The 23,334-nt window shown below is 33.6% G+C and overlaps 1 long non-coding RNA gene and 1 other non-coding gene across 2 annotated transcripts; both read left to right on the plus strand.

Annotated features, from left to right (window-relative positions):
- Positions 1 to 205: 205 nt before the first annotated feature.
- Positions 206 to 1,093, plus strand: LOC141724150 (uncharacterized). The gene is made up of 2 exons (XR_012576514.1): positions 206 to 439; positions 548 to 1,093. It is a non-coding gene; the product is annotated as an uncharacterized LOC141724150 (long non-coding RNA).
- A 3,375-nt stretch (positions 1,094 to 4,468) lies between these two features.
- On the plus strand, positions 4,469 to 4,575 carry LOC141679802 (small nucleolar RNA R71). Its single transcript, XR_012558186.1, has one exon. It is a non-coding gene; the product is annotated as a small nucleolar RNA R71 (small nucleolar RNA).
- Positions 4,576 to 23,334: the final 18,759 nt, after the last annotated feature.

The following is a 23,334-nucleotide window of genomic DNA, read 5'->3' on the forward strand; positions in this document are numbered from 1 at the left end:
TCAGGGAATAGAGGGCGGCAATTTTGTCATTTGCATCACCAGTTGTCATGGCATGCCTTTAGACGACAATATTGTTCAAACTATGACCCCTATTGAAAGACAACAGTACGTGACTGCTTTGATGTCAGCCAACCCTGTCACTAGCCCAGATAGAGTAGTATAAATAAGCATGTCCACAATACTGAAATTCCCATCAAAACAACATATAAACACCTTTTAGTTTTTCCTCATTTTCAAGTTGGAAACTCATCAATGGCCTCCCTTAACAGCTCTGTCTTCCTCAGCCTCTTGGTTTTGATTTCCGCATTCATGGCGGCTCCGTCCTCTGTTGAAGCTCAAAGCCTTTTACCGACCGTTACCATCACAGCCAGCGGGGTCGTCTCTTGTGCCGTCAATACCACCCTTCCCATGAATGGGACTATGCCCCCACCTTTCCCTAGTGAGTACACATATAATATGCAGTGCACTTCAACTATAATTTATATATAGATAAAAGACCAATATTTAATTTGTATGTCGTTGTTAACGCACGTACTTGAACATGCAGATGCGTCGGTGGAACTGCGCTGCGGAAATACAACTTTGGCAAATACAACAACAAATGCACAAGGGGGTTTTACCTTGATTATCCGTTCTGTACTAAGCCTTTTAACCAACATTATTTCTCTGTTGTTTGGCTCTGGCCAATGTAGAGTAGTTGTTACCACCCCTCTGTCTAACTGCAACGCCACCCTCCCCGCCGTTGGAAATCTTGTAGCTACCGTAACTGGGATCGTAGCTAACTCGTTGAATGGTGTCACCATGATCCTTGGTCCTTTCCGGTTGATTTAAACATCTAAGATGTATTTAATATACATCACTTAATAGATGTAATGAATAAAACAAATAATATTGATGGATGCATGTAGCATTCTATCAAAATAAATGTACTACGTACTTTACTATTTGTATCAGTGTGTTTGTTCTTCGCCAAGCTTTGTGTTATAAGAGAGATCACCACAGAATAAAGTGTGCTCGGGAAGGTATCTATAACCTCCCTCTTTGTAATAATTGATCCCTCGAGTAATTTATATACAAGCCAGGTTGTGTGCTATGGTTTTTGAGAGCCTATTTTATATGCATTCCGTACCTTCATTTGCTGCTTTTATATTCAACAGTTCTATAACAAATTAATATTATTGTAATAGTTACAGATTCTTATTTTAATCGTAATGGTTGTCAGCAGCACTGTGTACCACTTTTACAGCAAGGACAACTCGAGGTTGTTCACATATAATCGAGCAGAATAATTGTCAAAGTCAAGTTTTACATTAATAGTTCATACATATTTTTTACTAGACTATTGTTGAAGGAGTACTCCCTCCATCCCTAGCATATGTAGTAGATGTGATTATTTTAAAAATTATAAAAATTTAACTATTTTTGAAAAATTTTGAAATATAAATAATTGGTAGTGACATAAAAAAAAAGTGTAAACAAATGGGAAGTAAGGGAGTATATTTTATATTTTTACACATAACATTGAGATCAAATAATGGTATTTATCTTATAACCATATACACACTCATACTCTACATTTTTCTTATAGTCTATATCATTTTAATTTTTAAGTCAGAGTTTTGAGAACATATCCAATATTATTTTAAATTATTGAGACACTTTAGAAATTGTAAGTTACCTTTCAAATTGTCGATGTCAAAAGTTTTAATATATATATATATATATATATATATATATCTATAATTAATGCAAATTACAAGTTTTATATGAGGGTACTTTAAACAATGTCAAGAATGGTGATAACAATAAGTTTGATAGTTCTTTTTACGTGATAAAAATATGTTTGATAGTTCTTTTATAAAAAAAACTAAGTGTTGAATTTATAAATATAACGGGTTAAACATCAAGTAAGTCACTTACTGCGTGCAAATGTATCAAGTAAGTCACTGATTACAAAACTGACTCAGATGAGTCACTAATTTAAAAATTTGTATCAAAAATATCACTCTGTCATTAGTCGAAATGGACAAGTGAAGGTAGTTTTCTCCTGATCTTTTGGAGCGATACAAATTTGATTGTAACCCGAATAGCCATCCAGAAGACAATAGTACTCATGACTGGCCAACCTGTCGAGCATCTAATCAATGAAGGGCAAAGGGAAGTGATCCTTCCTAGTGGCTTTGTTTAGCTTTCTGTAGTCCATGCAAACTCTCCACCCCGTGATTGTCCTTGTAGGAATAAGCTCATTCTTCTCATTTGCTACCACAGTAATTCCACCTTTCTTCGGCACACATTGAACCGGGCTTACCCATGAACTATCAGAAATAGGGTAGATGATCCCTGCATCTAGCCACTTAAGAATTTCCTTCTTCACTACTTCCTTCATGATATGATTAAGTCTTCTTTGCTGCTCGACCGTAGGCTTGCTACCTTCCTTTAACAGAATTTTATGCATGCAATAAGAAGGGCTGATTCCCTTAATGTCTTCTATAGTCCATCCAATTGCCGATTTGAACTCTCTCAGAATCCTCAAAAGTTTTTCCTCGTCACTACTTGAAAGGTTAGATGCAATAATAACAGGCAGAGTAGATACATCACCTAAAAACGCATACCTCAAATGCTCAGGTAAAGGCTTAAGCTCAAGAGTGGGAGCTTCCTCAATAGAAGGCTTGAGGCGTTTTGGAGATTTGTTCAATTCCTCCATTGCAAGAGATTCAAAAGGCATATAAATCTTCCTTTTCCAAGGAGAAACATTCAAATATTACAATTGTTCTTCCCCTTCATCATCTTCACTATCTGAATTCCCCAACAAGGCTTTCTCTAAGGCATCGGACCTTAGCAATTGATCAAGTTCCGATGTTACCACCGAGTCGACCAACTCCATTTTTAAGCACTCCTTATTATCAGTAGGGAATTTCATAGCATTGAACATATTAAAAGTGACATCCTGATCCAGAACTCGCATGGTGAGCTCACCCTTCTGCACATCTATCAAGGTGCGGCCTGTCGCCAGAAAAGGTCTTCCCAAGATTATGGGAATCTTCTTATCCTCCTCGAAATCAAGAATTACAAAATCAGCAGGGAAGATGAGTTTATCAACCTTGACCAAGACATCCTCCATGATACCTCACGGATATATAATAGAACGGTCGGCCAACTGCAAGGTCATATAAGTCAGTTTGGGATCAGGTAAGTCCAACTGCTTGAAGATTGACAAGGGCATCAAATTAATGCTAGCTCCCAAGTCACATAAGCATCTGTCAAAAGACACTTTTCCAATAGTGCACAGAATAGTAAAGCTTCCTGGATCTTTAAGCTTCGGAGGCACTTCTGTTGCAGCACAACACTGCATTCCTCCGTGAGAGCGACTGTCTCTAAATCATCTAGCTTCACCTTCCGAGAAAGAATACCTTTCATAAACTTTGCATAAATAGGCATCTGCTCAAGAGCCTCGGCAAAAGGTATGTTGATATGAAGTTTCTTGAACACCTCCAGAAACTTCTCGAATTGCTTGTCTAGCTTTTTCTTCTGTAGCCGCTTGGGAAAAGGTGGTGGAGGATAGATCTGTTTCTCCCATGTATTACCCTCAGGCGGAGTGTGCTCAATAGTAGTTTTCCTTGGTTCCACATCTTTCTCATGTTGCTCGATCTCTTTCTCAGCCTCAGCTTCTACAGTCAACTCTTGAGTTTGTTCGGGATTCGCAACCTTTCCAGACCTTAAAGTGATTGCCTTTACCTGTTCTTTAGCTTCTTTCCTTCCTGGCACTTCAGTGTCACTAGGTAGTGTACCGGGCTGATGATTTAGCAAGGCATTGACAATTTGCCCAATTTGATTTTCCAAGGTCTTTATAGAAACAGCTTGACTTTTGCACATAAGCTTCAACTCCTATAATTCAGATTTTTCATTAGCTTGTTACAACTGGAGTTGCTGTCTAGGTGCATACCGTGGTTGCTAAAAACCAGGAGGGTTATACTGCTTAGCTGGGTATTGCTGACAAGGGTGTTGAACCGCATTCTGAGCATTGCTCCAACTGAAATTGGGATGATTGTAGTTGTTGGGATGATAGGTGGATGGCACTGGTTGCTGCGATCGCTGGAAGTTGCTCACGAACTGAGCTGATTCACTAGAAATTACGCACTGATCAGTATCATGGGCACCATCACATAGCTCATAGACAGTAGCGATTTGATTAACTCCATAATTATCCAAAGTGTCCACCTTCATCGTCAAAGCCTTAAGTTGAGCAGCGATAGCAGTTACTGCGTCCAACTCCAGAATTCCTGCAACTTTCCCTTGTATTAGTCTCTGGGAAGGATTCTGGTACTCATTAGCAGCCATCAATTCAATAAGTTGATAAGCTTCATCGTAGCTTTTAGCCCACAGGGCTCCTCCTAATGCTGCATCAAGCATGGGTCTAGACGTAGCACCCAATCTATTATAGAAATAGTTGATAATCATCCAATCAGGCATGCCATGGTGTGGGAACTTCCTTAGCATCTCCTTATATCGATCCCAAGCCTTACACAGAGATTCTCCTGTTTGCTGAGCAAACTGGGTAAGAGCATTCGTGATTACAGCAGTCTTCGCCATGTGGAAGAATTTAGTTAAAACTTTTGCGCGAGATCCTCCCAAGTGGTGATAGATCCTGCTGGCAGAGAGTGTAACCAACACTTATCCTTGTCCCTCAGGGAGAATGGGAAAAGGCGTAACTTGATAAATAAAAATAAATAGTAGATAAATTATTAATGAATGATGAGAAAAATGTACCAGTGAAAACATTAAAGTGATTAATAATAATTTATTTTTTGTAATCATTACTCAAAAAACAGTTTAAACCAATAGTCCGAATTGGTCCGTTTTATCGTCGGTTAAAAAGCGTCCACTTTATGTGATGGGTTTAAAACTGGTAGGTTATAACATTTGATCGTGTTTAACCTTGTTAACGGACCAACAAATGGTCCGTTACTCCCACCTAAATTTCTAATGTGTGGTAGGTTTTATTTTGTTTTGTTGTAGTGAATCTAAATAAATATTATACGAGTTTAGTTGAATTAGCTGAGTTCGAGCCGATCTCAAAGTGATTTCGAGTTTAAGTAGCACTGTGAGCCAACAAACAAAATGCTAGACACAGCTCATTTATGGTCATTGGAACTAATTTTCATGTTCAATATCAGCTGGTTTAAGAAAACAAAACAATTTTACTTAAACAAGTTGTTCCAGAATTTTGTTCATGAACAGCTGTCTAGTGCCGCAGACATCACGTGCAACCATGAATTAATATTGATCTCTCTCAGTCTCTCTGTTGTTGTTGTATAAATAAAAACATTCTTTAGTAGCACTGTATAGATTCATTTTCAAGAGCTAATTGCAAAATCTGATTATTTATCCCTTCCTTAAATAATGTTTAATATATATATTTTTTACAATAGTACCAGCTTATACAGCCAAACCGCAAACTGTGTGGGGGTGGAGAGTTTAATTTTTTATGTATATGTAGTCTAATTCCCTATAGCATGCAGAAGACAACGAGTGATTTGTGGGTTAATTAGCGATTTCCATGGATATTGTTAACAATCTTAGAGGAATATTATGTTCATCAACTTGCATGCATTCATCTGCTTGCTGTGTGTTAGTTGTTACGTTTGACTATATATATACTAAGCGTGGTATGGTTAAAGTTCAGTAGTGTGGCTGTGGCCCGGGGGATTATTAAGCAATATAGGGAACACTTTCAACTGGTTTTTTCCTCTTTTTTAACAGTTGCGATACATATATATGAAGCTGACTTTCTAGCCTGTAGCTTGAAGACCACCACCATTATATGAGTCTCAATATATTAGAATATTAAATATTGTGAATTTATGTGAATCATGCGAATATATCTGTTGCATATTCAGTTATATACCCGTATAGATTTAGATGGCTAGCTAAAAATATAATTTTTAAAATTTCCTTTTTTATAAATTAAAATATTTGTTGACTATTTTTGTTTATAAAGTAGTACTCCCTCCATTCCTTCCAAATGTTTACATTTAGGTTGGACACAAGTTTAAAAAAAATGATAAGCTTGTGTGCTATGGTTTTTCTGAGCCTATTTTATATGCATTCCGTACGTTAATCTGCTGAAGCACTGTGTACAACTTTACAGCAAGGACAACTAGAGTTTGTTCACAAATATTCAAGAAAAATAATTGTCAAAGTCAAGTTTTACATTAATTACATTATCATTATATGCATTTCCAATATTAATTTTACTTTGCGTTCCTTCATTTCAGTTTAACACAAATTGGGTTAATAACTTATGCAATATATATGTATCTTTTAGCTTTATATACTCTTACGATAACCATCTTTTAGCCAATTTATAGTCAATTTTGATCGTAGAGTAACGATTGAATAGGAATAAAAAAATGTTTTATCTCTGTTTTACCCTTAATCAAGTGTTACTTCACGGTTAAAATTAACACAAAATCGGTCCACGAGTGGTTAAGGATATTGAAACCTAAGGGATGCATAGAGAATGTAATTAAAGTTCTTAAGCCAAGACGCATGATGTTAAAATCAAAGAGATGCAAAGTGAAATTAACTATACTAAATTTTATTTGGTATTGCGCATCTTTTACATCACTCCCCCCAAAAACAACGATTACGATGAAAGAGGGGGCTTATATAGCAAACAACCAAATAAAAAAAAAATATTCTAACAAAAAACTATTATATTAATAATACTATCCAATTATAATAATATTACATAATTTAACATTCAACCTCAAACTCATGATGGTGAATTAAGAGGTTCCCAAACAAAAAACAGAGCCACATAACAAAACAATTCAAAACTGCAACCAAACGATTTAAAACTAGAATAGAGAAAATAAGAGTATCCAATTGAATCCAAAAATAGAGTCACGAATCCAAAATAACAAAAAGCTCCCAAGAGAATCTAAAGCAAACAAACATAAAAGAAATCTTCAAAAATGCAACAACACTAAAGAAAACAGAGCAATCCAAGTGTAGCTAAACTGAAATCAGAATTAATTAGAAATCCAGTCAGCCAGAGAAAAAGAACCATCCATGTTATCCAATAACCAAAACAACTTAAAAATAAAACAAATACGAAACCATCAAAACTATATCCAATTTAAAATCAAATACAATAACCAATCCAAAAAAACTCCAAATAAATAAATCAAAGTCAATAAACTGTATCCAATCCTTAACAAAATAAAAAGTGTATCCAAAGTCAAACTATATTCAAATCTAATCAAATCTCGCGAAGGGCCAGTATGCCTAGAGTGTCCGATAAACTAAACCAATGCTCTTAGAGCATTAAATAACTTAACCATTCCCACGAATGACCAATGTGCATTGAGCACCAAATAAACTGAAGCAATCCCTCGAAGGACCAATATGCCTAAAGCATAAAAAAAACTAAACCCATTCCGCGAGGAGCCAGTATTCCTAGATACTAAATAAACTAAACCAATCCCTCGACGGGTCAATGTGACTAGAAGACCAAATAAACAAAATAATCCCTCGTAGGGCCAATGTGTCTAGAGTACCAAAAAAACAAAAATCCCTCGCAGGACCTGTATGCTAGCACTACAACAAAAACGACTAAATTTGACTGAAAATTTTCGGTCATATTTAGCTAAATTTGACCGCCGGAGGTCATATTTAGTTAAATTTGACCGAATTGTGTCGGTCTTTTTTAGACTGGTCAAATTTAGCAAAATTGGTCAAATTTAACATAAATTTGACCGATCAAATTTGACTGCCTAAAATTGACCGATTGAATTTGACCAAATGTTTGAAAAATTTGAAATTTGAATTTTTTTTAAATTGGCGCCTAAAATTTGAATTTTTTTGAATTGTGCCGCTAAAAAATTTAAAATTTGAAAAATTGTGAATTTGCCGCATAACGTAAAGCAAATTTGACCGAATTCCGTCAAATTTATAAATTTGACCGAAAGCAGTAAAAATTATAAAATTGATCGTAGGAAGTCAAATTTAACTGTAACCCATATTTGTGAAATGCAGTAACTTCCCGGTACATTCTGCTAAGTTTCTGCCATAAATCTACTACAACACAAAATTTTTATTAGTATGATTTTGTGCCACTAATCAATATATAATTTGTGTTATATAAATAATTAACATAACAAAATAATTAAATATTATATTTCATAATTATTAATATTATTTTCATTACAAACTTACTCATAGAACTTAACTAAAACTTTCAAATCGAATTCTAAAACACTACAGAAATTTTCATCCTGCATAGTAGGGCAGGCATTTAAAACATTTGTAGGAGAAAAACAAAGATATAAATGAACATGGATACTCAACACATAAAACCAAAAAAATAATAATATTACTACAAAAAACTCATACATATAAATATATGTTGAGTACTTGAGTAAACGTTGATATTTTACAGTTTTTTTTTGAAAAAATCGATATTTAACAGTTAATATTAAAAGTATGTTTAGATTCCAAAATTAGGCCTAAAAAGTTTTAGCACGAGCAAGACATCCTTATTCATGTTTCAATAAAATATTTATAAAATTGAAAAAGAAGCAGCGTCTGAGAAGAACCAACATTCTTAGGTATGAGGCGTCAGTTGCGGGCGCAATCACTACTAGAAATAGTAGATACGATATCGGTCCTTAGACATCGGCATGTAATGCACCCGATGTTAAAATGCAGTTTAACATCGGTTTTGTAAAAAGCGATGTTGAATACGCATATTGACATCGGTTTTACTTAGTAGCCGTTGTCTATCTTCAGAAATTAAAAAGGCCACAAATATGTTTTTAACTTTGACATCGGTTCATTTTGTTAACCGTTGTCTATGGCCTTTTAAAAAAAAAATAAAAATTACTTAACTCCCCCCCGCTTTTCAGTTCACTTCCCCCTTTAATTTTAACAAAAAATTCACTTAACATATTTTCCCCCCTTTTCCAAAAAACCTCCCGCGACCCTCTCATCTCTCCCCGACCCTCGCCTCTCTCGTCTCTCTCGTCTCTCTCGTCTCTCCCCTCTTTCTCTCTTTGTCTTCTTACCTTTCTTCTCTTTTCTTACCTTAGTCTCTGTTAACCATCTCTTCTCTCTTTTCTCCGAAACCCTAATTTTAGCCCCTATTCTAATTCAAGATTTGGAGTTTCAAATTAGAGCAAATTAAACTTGAAATTGAGCTAGTATCTGGAGGTTGGAGCTAGTATCTGGAGGTAGACAGCATAATAAGGTACGTAGTTTCTCTTGCGTTACTATTCAGATTTTGCAAAATCTGTGATGAATTTTGTGATGGTGGGTATGTCATGGCAGTTCTTGGTGGCCAGTTGTTTATTTTTTAGCTTTTAACTTGATGTTATAACACCGTTTACGATTTCAGCCATTTTGAAGTTAGATGTAATAAATTTGACATTTCTTTTATGTTCGGTAACATGTTGAAATAGTTGGTGAAAGTATAGCTTTTGTTTGCCACTAAAGGATGATATTGGTGACAAGTCGGTCTTCATATTCAATTCTCTGCCAGAAGAGGAGAAAAAGCTTTTGATTGAGAAATTGAACAACAAACTTATGTAGACAATCTTGATAAAAGGGTAAAAGACTGAAAGTATAGTTAATTTGTTAAACAGATTTATAGGATGCTATCCTGTAATGTTATACATCTTGTAATTCCCAGACTTTATCAACGCTCTACACGATCTTTGTGCATGTTTACTATTGAGATTGATATAATTTTACAGAGTCATGTATGGAGTGTAAATAGGTTAAATAGGTGTACCTTGTACCCCCACATGAATGTTCTTTTATTAAGATGGCGCTATATATATAACTTACAATATTGTATGATATATTCACTGTCTATCCTTTGATAATGTTTCAGCATTTTTACATTTTGTTAGTTCCTTCATTTCATGGCCTAGAGTTTGTATAAAAGTCTGAGCTTGTCCTGCACTGAATCAATACAAGTTCAATATTGAAAACTGAAAGCTTAGCTCTAATTTTGTTGTGCTTTAGACACAGACATTTTTTAATAGATAGGATTCATCTACTCCCACCTCACTACGGCATGACATCTCGAGGGGAATCAAAGCCTTCCCAGTCAACTGTTTTATGTCCGAGTGGATCTTCTTCATATAAACAAACTCCATCCGTCCCTAGAAGGGAGCCTCCAAGTTCTTCAGCTGATGCCAATGTAAGTACATTCCCAGTGGAATTTCCTACTATATCACTTCTCACTTTACTGTTGGATCTAGTATTATAGGAATCTTTCTCCAGATGCTGTCTACCTCCAGATACTACCTCCAGATACTATTTGGTGGTACATATTAACTAGTTAAATATGTTTAGAATGTTGGATGTAATAACTTTGGAATTTGGGTTTTATTATTTTTAGTTGGGATGTTTATTTTAGACTTGGAAAGTAATGTCCGAATTGAGCTCTTGTTGGAATGAATGTTAGTAAATTTGGTATCAATGTATATCTTTATGTTTTTACAAATTTGGTTGGATGTATTGCATATTGTTGGTATTTTTTTGGTTGAAAATGCAATTGGTTCCCGGGGCTATTAATTGTACCAGGATGGCATATGCAATTTACAGTACATTAACATATCAGAATGGTAATTTAAAACCGATGTAAAAATAAACAAAAGACATCAGGTGAAACAATATTAATAGAAAAAGAACTACAAAAACCAATGTCAAATAGTCATTTGACATCGGTTCTGTAAAAAAATCAATGCATTTTAAGCCAAATAACATCGAATTTTCAATAGCTGATGTCTTAAATTTTATAATATTAAAGATTAAACATCGGTTAAAAAAAACACTGATATTAAACAAAAGGATTTAACATCACAAAACAAACGAAACCGAAGTCTAACCCAGTATTTTACATCGGTTGATAAAAGTACCCGATGTCTGATGGACCATTTCACATCGGTCAGACAACATAACCGATGTCTAATCTAGACTTTCACATCGGTTTGTTCGAAAGATTTAAAAAAAATGTTTTTTAGAGCTTGTAGGTTTCATGTTTTAATGGATAATTACCCCATAATATACTCATATTCACCTAGAAATACTGTAATATAAGCTGAAATTTGTTGCAAAGGCATCAGAATTATTCTTAAAACCGATGTATAACACTGTAATAGACATCGGCTGTGAACCGATGTCAAAGGCTGATGACATTTAACATCACACGCGAAGACATCAGTTCAGTATTTTTTTAATATCGGTTCAGAACTGATGTCTGATCCCATATTTCTAGTAGTGAATGTCGGAAGAGAGCTTGCTGTGTTCTTCAGTAGTCTATTGTCCTCGCTTGACATTAAAAAACATATCACTATTGTAGCATACCTTGAATATATAATATACATTACTTCCTAAATTAAGCAATAAGTATCAGTTTGGATTATATGATAAAACAAAGATTAAAATACAACAAAATAAAAGGACCACTACAACAAAATTACTAAAATCCACCACTAAATATTGGTGGAATTTAGCTATAATAGACCATATCAGGTAGATTTTAGTATAAAATCGACCGAAGCATGTTGGTGGCTTTTAAGAGGGTGGATTTTAAGTTTTGCGGTGGAATTTATATAAAATCGACCGAATCTTTGGTCGTTTTTATAAAATTTAAAATTTGAAATTCAAAATTTTGTGAAATTTGAATCTCCCGCCCCTGAATAAATTACACCAAAATCGGTCGATTTTAACATAAAATGTTTCAAAAAAAATAGAACCACCCACACCCATCAACCGTGCAACCGCCGACCACCACCTAGAAAAAATTCCGGCAACTCCATATCTCACCATTTCACCCTCCGTTTTGCTTCTCCCTACCTTTCTATCTCCCTACCTCTCTCTCTCTCTCTCTCTCTCTCTCTCTCTCTCTCTCCCCCCTCCGCTGCTACAACACCGCCATTACCACTTGACTTTTCTAACAATACTTAGGGTTGCAAGTAGTTCTAGAAGGAGGTTCAAGACACTGTGGTTGAAGTAAACCTGCAATAATGTATTATCATAGCTCTGGAGGGGATCTCGACTGTTGGTTTAACGTAATCGACCCACACAAACACATGCTTTACTCACACACACAAAACTGACACATGAAACATGCGTAACACACACTGGAACTAACAAACACCACAACCCTCCCCTGCTTCGACCGACGCCATAACCCATCACCACTGACAACGAGTTTTGTTACAAATTGTGTGTGTGTTATGCTGTGTGAGAGATGTTATGGTGATTGTGTGTGTGCTGTGTGAATTGTGTGTGTGTGTGTATTTCGGGTGTGTGAGTCCGTGTGTGGGTTCGGGTTAGGTCGAGTGCGTGCGTGTGTGTTGTAAGCAATCGGAGAACTGACGAAGCCACCATTAATGGTGGTGGAGGTGATGGCGTGCTGCGTATGAAGGAAGAGAGATAGAGAGAAAGAGAGAGGGGGGGGGAGGGATGGAATTTAGTTATCTTTGTTGTAGTGGACACTGTACCTGTGCTATGTCCCACAATATGTTTAAATACTACCAATTGTGAGTCTCATCTCCTTCCTTCCCACCATGGCAACCAAATCCTCAATCAAGTCAAACAAATCTCCAACTAAAAGTAAGAAAAAAAGATTAAAGAAATTAGGGTTCTCAGTTTAAAAAATCCCCAATTTAAAACTTAATTGAACTAATAATCCAATTTTACACATGAAGTTTTTATCTTACCCGCATAGTGATTCGAACAAATCGAATTGAGTATCTACTCGAACGAATCGAGTGAGTGAGACGAGTTTTGATAAATCGAATATAGTTGAACATGGCGGAGGGGAGTGGAACATAAGTGAGTGCAGGTTATGGTAAGTAGAGTAGAGGTGAGTGGTTGTTCAAGTGATTTATTGTAGTGAGAGACGAGAGAGAGAGAGAGAGAGAGAGAGAGAGAGAGAGAGAGAGAGAGAGAGAGAAAGAGAGAGAGTGTGGGGGAAATAATTGGTATCAAAGAGGGAAAATTTCCACAATTTTGATTAAGGGGAAATAAACTGAAGTGGAAGCTTGTTAAATTTTTTTAGCCAATTTTAAAAATAATTTAATAAAGAATTGATGTCTTCAAACAACAAAGACATTAGATTAACTCGGGGTGATGTTATTACATCTTTTAACATTAGTGACATTAGTAACTGATGTCTAATGTGTGATGTCTATTTAACGTTTTCTTGTACTGAATGTATTAATAATCTTTTATTGAAATTAAAATTCTAGGAGTTTTTCTCTTATCTTTCTTATGCGTTCAAGAAACCGTTGTAGATTCAAGGATTGCCTTGTGGATTCAAGGTGCTTAAAGATTTCTCGTGAAAGAGTTCATGCGATGATTAACGCTTGCTTTTTCTATGCTTCCGTTCTGCGTCAGTTGTATCAAAGCAAGCTTTTTCCTTTCCCTTCTTTACCTGATTCACTGTGGAAGAAACAATTATCAAATAAGTTCTTTGAGAGGCTACAACGGCTTTAACCGTGGCTCTGAAGGTTTTCGCAGATCGAGTCGATACGTTGACATTCAAAAGGAATAACAAAAACAAGCACCGTAGCGATGAGAAATTTGATCGAAATCGAGTCCCTCGAAGAAGGAAATACCATGTTGGTGAGAATACTGACTTGGAGTCAAATATGGGTTGTCGGCTTAATGATAATTATATTATATAGGCTGTTATACCATTATTCTATGGGTCTCTAGGAGTTGATGAGTTCCTGAATTGGCATATTGATGTTGATAGATTCTTTGATGTTATGGGTTTACCTGTGATCAAACTGGTGAAGATGGCAACTATCAGGTTAAAGAGTATTACTGTGATTTGGTGGGATAAACTGGTTTGCAGAAGAAAAGGTAAAAGAAAGAACCGATCAAAATATGGCGATAGATGAAACTGTTGATGTTGAAGATGTTTTTACCGGAGGATTATGATTGCAAGATAAATGAAGCGCAAGGAAGAAGATGATTAGTTGAATAATATGAACCCAATAATCCTTAAAATATGTTCGATGAATGTGCTCAACAAAAAAATCGGGTGGCTTGTTTGATATGGAAGATAGAAAATAGCTTGGTTATGTAATTGCGGAAAAATTCTTTCAAAGATTTGAAAGGTTCAGAGATTGTTGGAGAAGTGTGTGGGACACTGGATTTTGAAAATTGTATGCCTATAGATTCTAATGAAATTGATGTGATTAAAGAATACAACAAGGATGAGGATAAAGAAGAAAACAACAAAGTGAGTTTCGATCTGTATATGAAGATGAGGAGAATGATTACCTACATGTTGAAGACGTGCATAATCAATCCTTGAACAATTATGGAAAGGTTTATGATTTGCAACATTAAAACTTAATTCAGTCATTATGTAAGGTGTGTCCCCAATTTTTTGAGATTGTGGTAAGTTTAGAAATATCATGATAAATTTAATTTGAGGTATATGGTTAATAAAATCAAGTTGCCTCTACAAATTTATATCACATCAAATAATATTATTTGGAGTAAGCTATTAGTTGTCACTACCTTAAGTGAAAATTATGTGACTAACATTGCTAGTTTGAATTACAAGAATGTTGCAGTTTTTTTATAATTTTCATGTGAATTCATATGAGTTAGTAATCAATACGCCATATCAGTTTGATTTGAATTGGTGTCACAAAATTTAGGGTAAGACAATAGACTTCAAAAATAATAACATGGAGTATATCTTATATCCTTTTGGGAATAAAGTTGTTTTAAAGTCATCATATGAATAACATTGTCTCTTGCTACAACACATTAGTCTTGTGATGTCGATTTCAAATTTGTGCTAAAAAAGTTTTATCATGGTTGGTTCGAACTGGTTTCCGTGATACCATTATACTTAAAAGTTATGTTGGACGAGAATGTGAAGTACAAAGTTCCAACAAAGTCTTTCCCTTTAAAAGTACCACCATGGCGATATATAGAACAAGTCGTCGCAATTATTATTCTAGATGATAACTAATTGAGACCGAGTTTGTTCGAAGTGGAGGAGACAAATGTATGAGAATTTTTGAAGCATATCAAGGAAGTAATGAGACGCGAGAAGAGTAAAGACATGATCACTCTACTAAAGATATGATGACATGATCACGATGTTGGCTTGCATAGTCATGTCAAATTGAGATTTGGCATCAGAAGTATAACACCATCTAAATCCGGGGTATAGATTTGGGGCATTATTAACAACAATTACCAACTAAACCTGCACAAGGGGAATATAAATATAATAATTACCCCGAACTAATACTACTCAGGATCTTTTAAGGTCTGAGTTAAAAATAAGAACCACATACTATACTTTATTACAAACCCAAATAAATAAAACCTGTCTCAAGAACTCTCTTTGTTACAAAACTTTATTTTATCTACAATCTCACCATACAACTTTTATTCAAACTACAGAAGACTTTTATTCAACCCAACATTACTACTTATCCTGCTACACCTGATCTGGCAATTCAAAGCTCTCTTCGGGAATGGGAAGGAACACTCTTGGTATAAGAGGGTCCCGCTGCTTGACTCGCTTCTTGACTATGCGGGTCCTGATGGGTTTCATTCTCTACCTTAACTGTAAAACAATAGGAATAACAATAAAAGGGGATGAGCCAAAATTGCTCAACAAGCCTGCAACAATATATATAGTATAAGAGAGAAACAGGTGAACCAATAAGCTGCTGGTTGAAACAACCATCTGAATCTGTATAGGATAGTAATTTGCCAATGCTGGCGAGTACCAAATGAACAAGACTGGAAACAAGAACCAACATATGCACTATAACCTGCTGATCAGTCAGAATATAGTGCGTATCTATACCCAACTGCATAGACCCAATCAACATAAAGAGTACTCAGGCAACTATGGCCTATTAAATAATGGTCTGGGTAAAACCCAGCCCGTATAGTAACCATCCAGTCCAAGGCTTAGCATCCGGAACAATCGGAATACTTTTGATATATCCCAACACCAGGATATACCAGAGTATATGTAACAAGGGTAAACAGAATTAAAATATGAATAGGGAATTCAATAAATTGGGTGAAATCAAGAATCGAAATGAAATTGAAACAAGCAATAATAAATGGGTAACGGTGTATATGAACAATGATTATCAAAGGTAACTCATATGATAAAAGGAAATATAAATCACTATTCTGAATTTAGAATAGGGGAAAAACTTGCCTTGCGCGTACTTAACCTGGTTCAACTCACCGTCTTCTGATCCTAGCTTGCTCTGCCTTGCTAACACTGAACCAATCATGGAAAGATAGTCGTTTAGATAACTTACTATATACGTGTATCTTGAATTGATATCACGCAACCTTATCAGTCTACCCATGCGTTTCTATCTGACTCACATATATACACATACATTTATACAACACATATATTCACATAATCACGTAAAACACGTAGCACATAAAGCACGTAGCACATAAAGCACATAATCAATTTTTTTAGACTTATAATTATTTTTAGAATCGATTCTAGACTCATACCTGCATTAACTAGTCCTATCTGATTTTATTATAATTTTTCGAGATTTATTCGACTCAATTATACCCCTATTAGGACCTACGAACTATTAATTATCACCAAACCACTCTTTTTCGGAAGAAATTATAACTTACAACTATTTTTATTGAATTCGTCTCATTTTTCTGAGTCTAGGGGTCTTCGTTTCGCTCAAATCGGACTAACGGTTTAATTATTATGAATTAAACAAGATTTAATTAATTAATAATTAATTTATAAATAATTAATTATAATTAAACAATCCTTAATTATATTTTTAAATAAGTAATTAATAATTATTGTATTTTAAAATAATTAATCCCTAATTATTAGGAATTATTATTATTTATTACAAATTATTATTATTTATTCGATCAGATCGATTATTTACAAATAATCAATCGATTTAATTAACCGATACGCTACTTATCGAATAACTACGAATTACTCGAATTATAAATCAACTTAACGATTAATCACTCGTATAACTACGAGCTACTCACAATTCTCGCATAATTATCGAACTATTATATTATTATTGAAACTCATACGATTCGCTAATCAATTAGTTACCGATATTTAATTATACGCTATAAATAATTACCGCAATATTATTCGAATAACTATCGCTCGAATACAAATTCTAATTATCGAATTACTATTCGCATTAATAACTAATTATTAGATTATTAATCATATTACTTAATTATTTCTAATTCTTATTTATTAATTAATTACCTAATTATTAATTAATTACCCAATTATTAATTAATTAGATAATTAATAAATAATTAGATAAATAATTAAATATTTAATTAAATAAATAAATTCGAATTTATAATTTAATAAAATAATTTAGAAATTAATAATACTATTTTTCAGAATTTAAAACTAATTTTTAATTAATTTTTAGAATTATTAAAAACTGATTTTAATTACTAAAATATAAATAAATAATTAATTACTCAAAATCACAAAATCAGAACAGAGTTTGGGTTCTGAAGGATCAAACCCGGGTCGTTTCCGGGTTGCAAACCGGGTCGACCTCGGACAAGCATTGGAATGGGATCAAGCATATATTTCGTTATCTTCGTGGAACAATTGATTTTGGGTTATTCTTCCCAAAAAACTCAACATCTCAGCTGATTGGATATGCAGACGCTGGATATTTGTCATATCCTCATTTTGGCAAATCACAAACTGGATATGTGTTTACATATTGCGGTACATCCATTTCCTGGAAATCTACGAAGCAAACTACAGTGGCAACCTCAACAAATCACTCAGAACTCATTGCGATTCATGAAGCCAGTAGAGAATGTGTTTGGTTGCGGTCTATCATCAAGAATATTCAGGAATCATGTGGATTACAAGACATCACTAGAAGTCCTACCGTTATGTTTGAGGATAACACCGCATGCATTGATCAAATCAAGGAAGGATATATCTATTAGTGTAGGTGCCCTAGAGGCAATACATTATTCTTTTATAATCTTTATGTCAGTTGATCATTCAATAAATATATTTATTATGACCTTAATTACTGCGATATTTTGTTAGCATAATAAATGTCCTTAGAATCATGATACAAATTGTATAGTTTAAGTACATGACTTGAACTTGAGATTATATAATATATCATATTCTTAAAGGTCCCTAGTCGAGTATTATTATATTGGACAATAATAATACATAGATAGACTAGTATGTTGTTTGACAAGATAACCACATCTCATTGGTTATAAGTATGGGGATACTAAAGTCAATACATAGGTACATGTGAGAGTACATGGTACTGGACAGACCCACATTGAGATTCTTCATGTTTAATAAAGTCATAAGAAAGACTCACAGTGATAATGGTGTAACAATCCTTTGACTTGAAATCATTATATTTCTATACGAGGATTAATATACTTTGACTACATTAAAAGTTACTTTTGATCGGGTGATGATAAAAGTGGACATCGGGTATATCATGAGTCGTATGAGAAATATGAATGATAGATAAAGGATTTAACCCTCCTATAATTAGGAGAGATATTATTGGCCTCTTGATTGAGTGAGATTATAAAAGCATGGCCATGCTCAAATAATGATTTGTCTCGATAATCTACTCATGGATCAAGTAAACCCGGATTAAATGTTGAAGAGGATGGCTAAATACATGCCTCGAGTTTAATCTATAATATGTATGGTTAAAGGGATTATATTACATGAAAAACATTAATCACGAAAGGTTTTATCTAATCACGATTTAATTATTGTTTAATTGGGTAACAATGATGTATTACTAGATACCGCTCATTGTTTATAATTTTATTAAAGAATAAAATTATTGTCAATTAAATAATAGCCTATAGGGTCGCACAAATAGAGCACTTAATGGAATAGTTAATTTAAATTATGGATTTAAATTAATTGATGATTATTTGAATTTTATTATAATTAAGTAAGACTTAATTGAGATAATATAAATTCGAATTAAAAGGAATGTTTTTGCCCATAATAATTAAGTATGACTTAGTTATTAATTAAATAATAGAAATTCGTTTTTATTATTTAATCCAATACCTACTAGGGTTGGGCTTTGCTGTTATGGGCCTTTTTAATCAGCCATTATAAATACATAATGATAGGTTAAAGAGGCTTGTACGTTTTTTTGAGAAAACCCTAGCAGCAAAGAGAGGCAGAGGCAATTCATATCGTCAAGAAGGAGGCTAGTACATCCATTCCGTAGTCAAGTTCGTGAGACGTTCTTGAAGGTGCTCGTGTGGATACCATAGAGGTGTTTCTCCGAGAGGTAGACACAAAGCGTGATAGCTAGGATCTCCGTTGAGTTCGTGAAAGTTAAGCTCTTGAAAGGTATGATTCGTTATCTCCATAATCTGCCCATAATTATACAAGGATCCTGTTTTTGGGTTTCAAATTTTTTTGTTTGTTTGTTTTATTTACGTTTATCTGCCGCGTTTCACAGAACGAAGCACATTTCACCAAAATTCTTCTACACTCATGAACTTCAAAAGAATGGTGAAATTGATGTACAACAAATTCGGTCATGTGACAACCTTGCTGATTTATTCACGAAATCATTACCGAATTCAACATTTGGGAAGTTACGGCATAACATTGGAATGCGTCGACTCAAGGATTTGTTACAACAAAACTTCGGAGAATGATTAGTTTTTTTCGAGGGGAGATTGTACTCTTTTTCCTTCGTCAAAGTTTTTATCCCATGGGGTTTTTCTTTGACAAGGTTTTAACGAGGCAGTCTATGATCCATTGTAAAATAACAATCAAAGGGGAGTGTTGTAAATTGATTGTTATTTTCAAACAATAAATAGTAAGGCTAGGCTTGGACTTGGAAATATTTGTATTGAATTAAATTCTATGTTACTTGTTTTGGCTATAAATAGCCTTCTTCGGAATGATAGAAAACACACTCAAACAGCTTTCATCTCTCTAGTCTGCTCTCTTTCTCCCTTTCTGCTATATTTACTTTTACAGAGGTTCGATATAATACTGTTATAGCTAGTATTTTACAACAGAATATTAAATATTGTGAATTTATGTGAATCATGCGAATATATCTGTTGCAAATTCAATTATATACTTCTAGATACTAGGTATTAATCTGACAACGACTTCCTCTGATTTATTTTACTTTTACGTACACCCAAATAGATTTAGATGGCTACTTAAAAATATAATTTTTAAAATTTCCTTTTTATAAATTAAAATATTTGTTGACTATTTTTGTTTATAAAAAAATTATAAATAATATTTTTAACTATCCCATCAAAATATCTAGAATATGAGCAATATTCGATGCGTCAAATAAAAAAGAAAATAGAGTACACCATTTTTTAATTTTTTATAACTAGTAAAATCTACCGACCAAAAGTTGCTTTAAAACCTACCGATTCCGATTTAAAATAATGTTTTTCATGACAGAACACAAATAAAAAGGACCTAATTGTTTTAAAATATAGATATTCAACTTGTCTTTTTTAGTATTAAAAATTTTGATTTATTTTTATACTCCCAGCATTTATTTTAGTAACCAAAATTGGTTAATTAGAAAAGGACTAATAAAGAATAAAATGCTTCCACTCTTTTAACTAGTATACACGCCATGATCAGAGACATATATTCACAAAATCGAGGTAACCCATGGATGGAAATATTGTTCCTATTTGGTACTCCTGATAGTACCTTAATATATATGCATTTCCAATGTTAATTTTACTTTGCCTTCCTTCATTTCAGTTTAACACAAATTGGGTTAATAACTTTATGCAATATATATGTATCCTTTAGCTTTATATACTCTTACGATAACCATCTTTTAGCCAATTTATAGTAAATTTTGATGGTAGAGTAACAATTGAATAAGGATAAAAAAATGTTTTATCTCTTTTTTACCCTTAATCAAGTGTTACATAACGGTTAAAATTAACAGAAAATCGGTCCACGAGTGGTTAAGGATATAGAAACCTAAGGGATGCATAGAAAATGTAATTAAAGTTCTTAACCCAAGCCGCATGATGTTAAAATCAAATAGATGCAAAGTGAAATTAACTATCCTAAATTTTATTTGGTATTGCGCATCTTTTACATCACTCCCCCCAAAAACAACGATTACGATGAAAGAGGGGCTTATATAGCAAACAACCAAATAATAAAAAAAACATTCTAACAAAAAACTATTATATTAATAATACTATCCAATTATAATAATATTACATAATTTAACATTCAACCTCAAACTCATGATGGTGAATCAAGAGGTTCCCAAACAAAAAACAGAGCCACATAACAAAACAATTCAAAACTGCAACCAAACTATTTAAAACTGAAACAGAGAAAATAAGAGTATCCAAGCGAATCCAAAAATAGAGTCACGAATCCAAAATAACAAAAAGCTCCCAAGAGAATCTAAAGCAAACAAACATAAAAGAAATCTTAAAAAATGCAACAACACTAAAGAAAACAGAGCAATCCAAGTGTAGCTAAACTGAAATCAGAATTAATTAGAAATCCAGTTAGCCAAAGAAAAAGAACCATCCATGTTATCCAATAACCAAAACAACTTAAAAATTTAACAAATACGAAACCATCAAAACTATATCCAATTTAAAATCAAATACAATAACCAATCCAAAAAACTCCAAATAAATAAATCAAAGTCAATAAACTGTATCCAATCCTCAACAAAATAAAAAGTGTATCCAAAGTCAAACTATATTCAAATCTAATCAAATCTCGCGAAGGGCCAGTATGCCTAGAGTATCCGATAAACTATACAAATGCTCTTAGAGCATTAACCATTCCCACGAATGACCAATGTGCCTAGAGCACCAAATAAACTGAAGCAATCCCTCGAAGGGCCAATATGCCTAAAGCATAAAAAAAACTAAACCCATTCCGCGAGGGGCCAGTATTCCCAGATACAAAATAAACTAAACCAATCCCTCAAAGGGTCAATGTGACTAGAAGACAAAATAAACTAAATAATCCCTCGTAGGGCCAATGTGTCTAGAGTACCAAATAAACAAAAATCCCTCGCAGGACCTGTGTGCTAGCACTACAACAAAAATGGCTAAATTTGACCACCGGAGGTCATATTTAGTTAAATTTGACCGAATTGTGTCGGTCTTTTTTAGACTGGTCAAAGTTAGCAAAATCGGTCAAATTTAACATAAATTTGACCGATCAAATTTGACTGCCTAAAATTGACCGATTGAATTTGACCAAATGTTTGAAAAATTTGAAATTTGAATTTTTTTTAAATTGGCGCCTAAAATTTGAATTTTTTTGAATTGTGCCGCTAAAAAATTTAAAATTAGAAAAATTGTGAATTTGCCGCATAACGTAAAGCAAATTTGACCGAATTCCGTCAAATTTATAAATTTGACCGAAAGTAGTAAAAAATATAAAATTGACCGTAGGTTGTCAAATTTAACTGTAACCCATATTTGTCAAATGCAGTAACTTCCCGGTACATTCTGCTAAGTTTCTGCCAAAAATCTACTACAACATATAATTTTTATTAGTATGATTTTGTGTCACTAATCAATATATAATTTATGTTATATAATAATTAACACAACAAAATAATTAAATATCATATTTCATAATTATTAATATTATTTTCATTACAAACTTACTCATAGAACTTAACTAAAACTTTCAAATCGAATTCTAAAACACTACAGATATTTTCATTCTGCATAGTAGGGCAGACATTTAAAACATTTGTAGGAGCAAAACAAAGATACAAATGAACATGGATACTCAACACATAAAACCAAAAAAATAATAATATTACTACAAAAAACTCATACATATAAATATATGTTGAGTACTTGAGTAAACGTTGATATTTTACAGTTTTTTTTTGAAAAAATCGATATTTACCAGTTAATATTAAAAGTATGTTTAGATTCCAAAATTAGGCCTAAAAAGTTTTAGCACGAGCAAGACATCCTTATTCATGTTTCAATAAAATATTTATAAAATTAAAAAAGAAGCAGCGTGTGAGAAGAACCAACATTCTTAGGTATGATCCATCACTTGCGGGCGCAATGTCGGAAGAGAGCTTGCTGTGTTCTTCAATAGTCTATTGTCCTCGCTTGACATTAAAAAATAAATCACTATTGTAGCATACCTTGAATATAAAATATACATTACTTCCTAAATTAAGCAATAAGTATCAGTTTCGATTATATGATAAAACAAAGATTACAATACAACAAAATAAAAGG

Source organism: Apium graveolens, chromosome 1 (assembly GCF_009905375.1).
Source record: "Apium graveolens cultivar Ventura chromosome 1, ASM990537v1, whole genome shotgun sequence".
NCBI lineage: Eukaryota > Viridiplantae > Streptophyta > Magnoliopsida > Apiales > Apiaceae > Apium > Apium graveolens.